The sequence below is a fragment of the Phyllostomus hastatus genome, unplaced genomic scaffold (genome assembly GCF_019186645.2).
Source record: "Phyllostomus hastatus isolate PE091 unplaced genomic scaffold, TTU_PhHast_1.1 phas_scaffold_182, whole genome shotgun sequence".
NCBI classification, from domain to species: Eukaryota; Metazoa; Chordata; class Mammalia; order Chiroptera; family Phyllostomidae; genus Phyllostomus; species Phyllostomus hastatus.
This window is the reverse complement of record NW_025334013.1, coordinates 4,790,592-4,798,285: the sequence shown is the minus strand read 5'-3', so window position 1 is coordinate 4,798,285 and position 7,694 is coordinate 4,790,592.

Below are 7,694 nucleotides of genomic sequence, written 5' to 3'. Positions count from 1 at the left end.
CCAAGACCCGCTGCTTCTCCGGGAGCGGGTGGCCGCGCCCGAGCGGCCGCCCCGGCAGGACAGGGGTCTGACCAGTTTATCCCAGAATCCCCATGGTCCAGAGCAGGAAGGGAGGAGGCACGGGGGGCCCTTTCTTCTGAAAGAAGGGGAGACATGAACGACGAGGCGGTCGCCAAGTTGTGAGTTTTTACAATTTAAGTTTGGGGAAGCCGCTGCCTGTCCTCGGTGCATAGCGAACAGTGAGGGGTCCTAAAGGTGAGGCGAGGAGGGAGGAGGGAGGAGGGAGCGCTCCCCATGAATGCAGCAGAGCTAGAGGCATTGCACAAAGACCTGTGCGTGTCCCAGTGGCGTGTTCGAGACGGCCGAGAAAACTCTGTGGCGTGGGAAAGGGGCGCGGAGGGAGCGCCCGCTGAATGGAAAATCTGGCATTGGGGCGACAGAAGGGGATTGGAAACGGCTTTTGTGGGAGTGGAATGAAGAGTTCAATACCGCGTAAGGGTGTTGAGGGCACCCAGGAAGCGAACAGCGCGGGGGCTATAGCCTCGCAGAAACCACGTGGAGGAAGGGGGGCGGGAAGGGAGGAGGGAGCAGCAGAAGGGGCGAGAGGGAGGTGGGGGTGGCAGCGTTCCTCCGCCCAGTTGGAGGGTCGCTTTCACAAGCGGTTCCCACACTTCTGGATTTCACAGGCGAGGAACGGGGCCGACCAGGAGAGCACCTGCGCAGGTGTGGGCCTGGCCGGCGGGGCAGCAGGTGCAAACGTCCCGAGGCGAGAGAGGGCTGGCCAAGGTCCGGGCGGTGAGGAGGACTCGGGGCAGAGAGGGAGAGGGGACCGGAAGGAGATTTCTAGGCTGGAGCGTCCTGAGCTGATCTGCGATGTGGAGTCATTCCGGCATTCCGGGAGAACATCAGGCCCTTTCCCAACGCTCCCCAAATGGGTCCAAGCCCCAGGGATGCCTGAGAGTGTTGCATCCAGCAAACTCGAGAACAAATGTCGGAGACTTTCAGGGTATCAAGGATGTTACTTTATTGGCCAAGTTTAACCTGCGCAGGGGCGAACTCTCAAAGTGTCCAGCGACACGGTACCCACAAGGGGCTGCAAACGAGAGCCGCGCCGAGCGCTTACAGCTAAGACCTTATATAGGGGCGGGCGAGCAAGCGTTATACAGAAGCAGACGTGGCAGTTAGCAATTCGCTTACAAAGACCGCGCGCGGGAATTTCAAACCAAGCATTCTTGCATAAGGCAGGAAGGCAGGATGTTTGTTCAGTAACCTAGTAATCTCCTGGCCCTAGCTAGCTAGATTCCTATTTTCTCATGGTCTAAGTTTTTCCCTACTCTTTACAAGAGCACCTGGTGCACACTGGGAGATGGTGGCAGGTGGGGGGCGGGACTCTGCCAAGCGAGGGGCACCGGGGCCACCAAAGAAGACCCAGCTGCAGCTCTGGCGTTTTCTGGGGCTGGAAAAGGAAGTGTCCATTGGACTCGATGACGCAGCACCCTCAGGAGAGCCCGTCTGAGCGACATGAGGGCAGAGGGGACTGCGGGGGTGACAGCAGAGAAGACACTAGGGCCTACACTTGTCTGTATTTCCCCCTCCCTCCCCAATTCCCGGTTGAGTGTGTGTTTTATCACACGACACATACACGTGTATCCCTTAGAAGCAACAAATATGCATATGCTGGAGATTTGTGTTCAAAGTTTTATTACTGATGGATGAGGCAATGGAAAAGATTCGGAGACCGGAGCGGCCGCGCTGGCTACAAGGTAAGTGAGGTCAAAGGAGAAATGCCGGCCGGCAGTGACCGCAGAACGCTGGGGATGGCTCATCAACACGGGAGAAACACATACACAGAGACAACCAGGTCCGGTGGGGAAGTAGGAACGGAATGGCCACTCTCTCTGGTGGGGAGTGCGCCGTTCCCCCCCCCCGACCCCCCCGCCAGAGAGGCTTTTTATTGGGTTCGTTTGCATAAGAATTCAGGTAAAGCTCATTACTCATTGCCAGGAAGTAAGGATCAAACAACAGGTAACAAGGAAGTCTGAGGGCCTATTTTGAGTCAGGGTCAAAGAGCTGTAAAAAACTTTAAGGAACAAACTTACTTCTTCCCTGGACCCTCATCATTCAATTGAGAGCATTCTGAACAAAGCAGGTTTCACAGGGTTTTACATATTCTTTCTGAGGCCTGATCACCTGGGGAACCCGCCCTTTCCAGCACAGGGCTGCACCACCCTCCGTCATTGTGTCAGGCGTAGATGGAGCAAGGGAAGTAAGGCAGCCAAAAGATTAGGAAATTTTCTCACAGACAATGAGGACTCAGGCTATGTCAAAGCTGAGGGGTGAGGGTCCATCACCCCCTTTTGCTGTAACCCCCAAAGTCCTTCCTTGGGGGCCTCCCATGTGATTGTGCCTGTCTTAGGTCCCCAAGGGGACCCCTTGGGGAATCTTACCCGTCATTGGGTAACCGACCAAGCATTGGGGGCCAGGCAGGGTGAAGTAAAAGGAGCAGAAGCGGTGCTCCTGAGCCAGAGAGATAAGCTTTTGTCTTCTTGCTGGCTTATGGTCCAAGGTCATTCCCTCAGCCTTAGCCTTGGCGGGGGTTACAGCTTCTGATACCAGGCAGGGCGGTTCCCAACAGAAATGCCACTCTGGGAGAACTGAAAAATGTCAGGACATGAGAGGCCCCTTGGATGCAGATCAAGGTCAGTCAAGGTCAGGGCAGTTAGCCCCAGAGGGAGATGGAGAAGAGGAGAGGCTACAGACCCACCCGGATTGTTTGCTGCTGTATCCACCATGTGGAGAGCAGTGCCGGCGCCCAGCAGGGGCTCCGGGACCATGTAGAAGGATGAGCCCTCCCAGCTGGTTGGAAATGGTGAAGGTGGAACAAAGTGAGGCTGAGTGTAGGCGCAGGTGTAACTCTGGAGGCACTGCCAGCCCCACAGCGACACAGCGTCCCCTGGGGAAGGCGGCTGGAGGGCAGAGTTCACGAGTGGCTTCCACACGTCTGGACGTCACTGACCCAAACTGGGTGATCTAACACTGGGTGCTCTAACACTTTTCATTTTGCAAGCAAAAACACTAAAAAATGAATAAATCAGTAACTCCCAACTACCATCAGAGTGAGAAGCAGACAATTTTTAAAAGGGCATTTTGCTACGTCGGAAGAATGCAACCACAGAATACACTGCCTTCCTTTAAGCAAATATTTTCCTTTGTGGAGCCCTGACAACATTGCTCTCCCTCCTGATGCCACTTAGCCATGGCGGGGACTGGCTTCGGGCTCAGGAAGGCGGCAGCACTGGCTGTTATCATCCCAGGAGGGCGTGCAGGACGGAGTCTGAAGTCCCGCGCCGGCACGTGAACAAGGCAGAGTCTTGTCACCCAAAATCGGCTCCTGGAGGAAAAAGGAGGCGGTGGGTGGACACCACCCTGACCCCCTGACTGGCACGTGTTTCTCTGTAAACACGTGGGCGAGCTGGTGCCCTCACCCACCAACACGCGCTGATCTTTCTCTTCCACGATTCCTGGCCGCTGCTTGGGGGCTCACTAGAAGCGGCTCCCGGCGCCCTTGGTCTGGCTCGGTACCGGGACGCGGCAGTAACGCACACACGGCTTCTTCTGGCTTCTTCCAGTCTAGCCAGGACATGAGAACCATAAGCAAAAAGGAACCACGGGACAGCGAGAACTGACCACACGGAAGCCCACTGTGTCCAGCTTTGCACCTGCCCTGCACCGTCTTTACCAGCTGAGCCGCTTCCAGCATCTCACAGGGAGCTGGGCCTCCATTAATAATGTCGAGTGAATGCATGTGAACAGAGTGGCCTCCCAGAAAAGGCCAACCAACCGTGAGCTGAGGTGTCAAGAACAGTGAGGTTTGTGCAGAAACAGAAGCCGGGGTGTCTTGGAGGGTAGCAGAGGGGGCATCATAACTCAAGGACATTCATTCATTCATTCATTCATTCATTCAGCCAATATTTCTGAGCACCTGCTACGTGCCAGGCAGTGGATATAATGGATCTAACAGCCAAGAAGAAGCAAACAAACACTTAAGGTCAGTGCAGGTAGCACTCGGGGTAAAGTGCGGGAGACCGCCAGGCAAGTGCTGGCTTACTTTGGAAAGGGTGGTCGTAGGGAGGAGGATGTTGGCTCGTGCCAACCCAGGGGGAGGCCCTGAGGCTGAAAAGCTGCCCCCAGAAGCTGAGCCCAGGGGAAGACCAGAGAAAGGCACTGGCCGCCCCAGTCCGGTCAGGAATTGAGTTTAAAACTTTTCTGATATTTTTTTAATCCTCACCCAAGGATAGGTTTATTGATTTTATTTTTTTAATTGTGTTTATTTTTTAGAGAGAGGGAAAGGGAGGGAGAGAGAGAGAGAGATGATGAGAGAGGCATCTGATAGATGTTTCTCTCACAGAGATCTCTCTGTGTGAGATGTCTCTCTCGCCCCCAGCTGGGGACCCAGCCCACAACCCAGGCATGTGCCCTGACTGGGGACTGAACTGGCAACCTTTCCATTCACAGGCTGGCGCTCAGTCCACTGAGCCGCAAATAAACAGCAACCAAAGGCTGTTTATTGATTTTAGAGAGGGGGGAGAGAGAGAGAAACATTGATCAATTGCCTCCCACATATACCCTGACCAGGAATTGAACCTGTGGCCCAGGTATGTGCCCTGACCAGGAATCAAACCCACAGACTTTTGGTGTACAGTACAATGTTCCAACCAACCGAGCCACCCGACCAGGGTCAATGAATAAAGCTCATTAAGGGGAAGTTACATGTGAGGCATGTCTTGGGTGGCTGCGACACGGAATGGCCCCCGGGCTGCTTGGCTCGTGCCCTTACCCAGGGTAGAGGGGGCGGAGAGTAGCCGCAGGTACTAACTAGCACGTGAGCACTACCACGGACGGGAAGTTGCATGCGTGACCAGGTGAGGACCGCAGCCTGTTCCAGGGCCCCACGCACAGCCGGGGGCTCGGGAGGGGCGCTGGTTTATGCCGAATGAACGCCCGGGACCACCAGTCTCTCAGGGGCGAGTGTTGCAGAGAGCGGTCCCCCCGACTCCGGCCCAGGCGGGCTCGTGGGTCCGGCAGCAGTCCCATCACGGAACAGCCCCTCCTTTACAGGGGACCTCCCCTAGGGGGCGCTGTTTCAGCCAGGACCTGGGGCAGGATGTTTCAAGCAGAAGGAACGGCAGGAAGGAGCTTGGTTTTTCGATCCGCTTGACTTGGCGATTGCAGTCGACTCAGAAAGGCGGGGGAGACACCCAGAGTTAGTCAGCGCCATCCACCATCCGGTGTAAGCATTGGGACCAGCCAGGCAGGAGGCACGCGGGGGGAATGCAGAGCTCCGCGCGCCGGGGAAGCCGACGAGCCTGGTGGACTAGCACTCAGGAGACTTAGGAGCAAACTGCAAGGTGGCTGTGCCCATCCCCCCAAGCAACGTGCCCATGTCCTGATCCCCAGACCTGTGACTGTGGTTTGTGACGTGGCAAAGGGGAATTGAAATCACAGGTGGCATTAAGGTTGCTGATCAGCTGACTCTGAGATGGGAGGTGACTGTGGATTATTCAATGGGACCCAGTGTAGCCACGCTGAGATGGGAGACCTGGGAAGACAGCCGCACGAGAAAGACTCAGCCTCCCCTTGCGGCTCTGAGGAGGGAGGGAGGGGCCACGAGCCGGGGACCGCAGGGGCCTCCAGCAGCTGGAAAAGGCCAGGAAACGGATTCCCCCTGGGAGCCTCCAGGGAGGCATACAGCTCTGGGGACACCTCGGTTGTAGCCCCAGGGGACCCGCGTCACCATTATGACCTCCAGAACCGTAAGGTAACAAACGTGCTGCCTTAAGCCACTAAGTGTGCGGTAATGTGTCACAGCAGCCACAGGAAGCTCATACAGACCTTGGTGCTGGGAGTGGGAGAAACTGTAGCAAGTACCTAGAAATACGGCAATGGCTGTGGCACTGGGCAACGGGAAGGGGCTGGAAGAAATCTGAGGAGCACAATAGGAAAAGCCTCGATCGCCTCGAACAGACTGTTAGCGGAGATCTGGATGTCACTGTTTCACGGTGCACTGGGTGGCCAGGCTGTGCCGCCGAGGTTAAGAGGCCGGTAAGTGCCACCGAGGGGAGGGACCAGCGTATGCGTGCAGGTCGCCAACAACAGGCAGTTCACACACCAGGCTCTGGTGACGCAGCGTCTACTCACAGCAAGAGAGCAGCAAGCATGAGCACCAGATCCAGCCCGTCCCCCCACGGGGCAGCCGTGATGGGCAGTGCGGCTGCACACCCCGCTGCCCACTGCTGTGAGAGGGCCCTGACTCTCCCCATGGGGCCTGAAAATCAGAAAGCTGGGGGCAGGCCGCACACACTTCAAGCAGAACCCAGGAGCGCAGGCTCAGCCTGAAAGCAGGAAAGAGGGCCCCTCACTGGGCGACCAGCTGCGCACAGCCCCTCGGGGCTCATTCTGGCTCCGGCAGAAGTGTCCCAGCCCATTCCCATGTGACACAGCTACGACACAAGCCTTTCCTACAGTTAACACCCTGCTCGCCAGGCCCCCGGCGCCGCGGGGCATGGAGGAGGAACCGGAGCACTGCAGAGCGGCGGCGGTTTCCACCCGGCGATGGGCCGCAAGCCTTCTCAGCCGGGGCACTGGCCGCTTTCCCCAGATCATCACACGGAAAACGACAACAGCCAACACAACAACGAACATTCGTTCGGTGCGAATGCACCAAAGTTATACCTTTTTTTTTTTTTGGTCAGGTTGGCAAAAAATATTTTTTGTGCCACGGAATTGTAGTAATGAGCTTATGTGTGCCACGAGATGAGAAAAGGCTGAAAATTGAAGCTTTGCGGAATATGGGAACTGTGACAAGCAGACCGTTGGGAGAAGCAAGGACCTCGGGTTCCCTTATCCCGTGGGGTGGGGCACCCCCACGCCACCGTCCCCAGGCCCACGCGTTTTTTTACACAGCCACCCGAGTGTCTTCCGCTGTGGTGACTTAACGTGTTGCCACATTCTTACGTAACTTTCATGACTATCCTTTGAAACGACAGCCTGCCACAACCGATTCAGTCATTCCTACTTTATTTTTTCTTCATAGAAACAAACGCCTCAGGATTTCACTGACATTTAATACCATAGGTGTCGTTAGAAATGATCAAGTTGTATTTCTTCAAAAGTACGTTGTTAGCCCTGGCTGGCGTAGCTCAGTGGATTGAGTGCGAGCTGAGAACCAAAGCATCGCAGGTTCGATTCCCAGTCAGGGCACATGCCTGGGTTGCAGGCCATGGCCCCCAGCAACTGCACATTGATGTTTCTCTCTCTCTCTCTTTCTCCCTCCCTTCCCTCTCTAAAAATAAATAAATAAAATCTTTTTTAAGTATGTCGTTTGATCTCCCCCCCTGCCCCGATGAACAGTCAGTGCACATTTGTAAGAGGAAATGCAAACAACTCACACACGAGAAGCACAGAGACCGTGCAGGAGGTCCAGGCAGTCGGGCCCTGCCCGGCATCCGGTGGGACCGCCGGGCGTCTGGTGGGACCGCTCGGTTCCAGGGACCGAGGCAGGTGGCGTTTCCCCCTCCTGGGTGCAATGGGGCAGCTTCTGATCTGGGGCTTGGTGGAGGCAGAGACAGAACCCATGCTCCATGCCCGACGTATCTTATCACCCATCCGAGGAAAACGTGCTCCTGGGGAGAGCC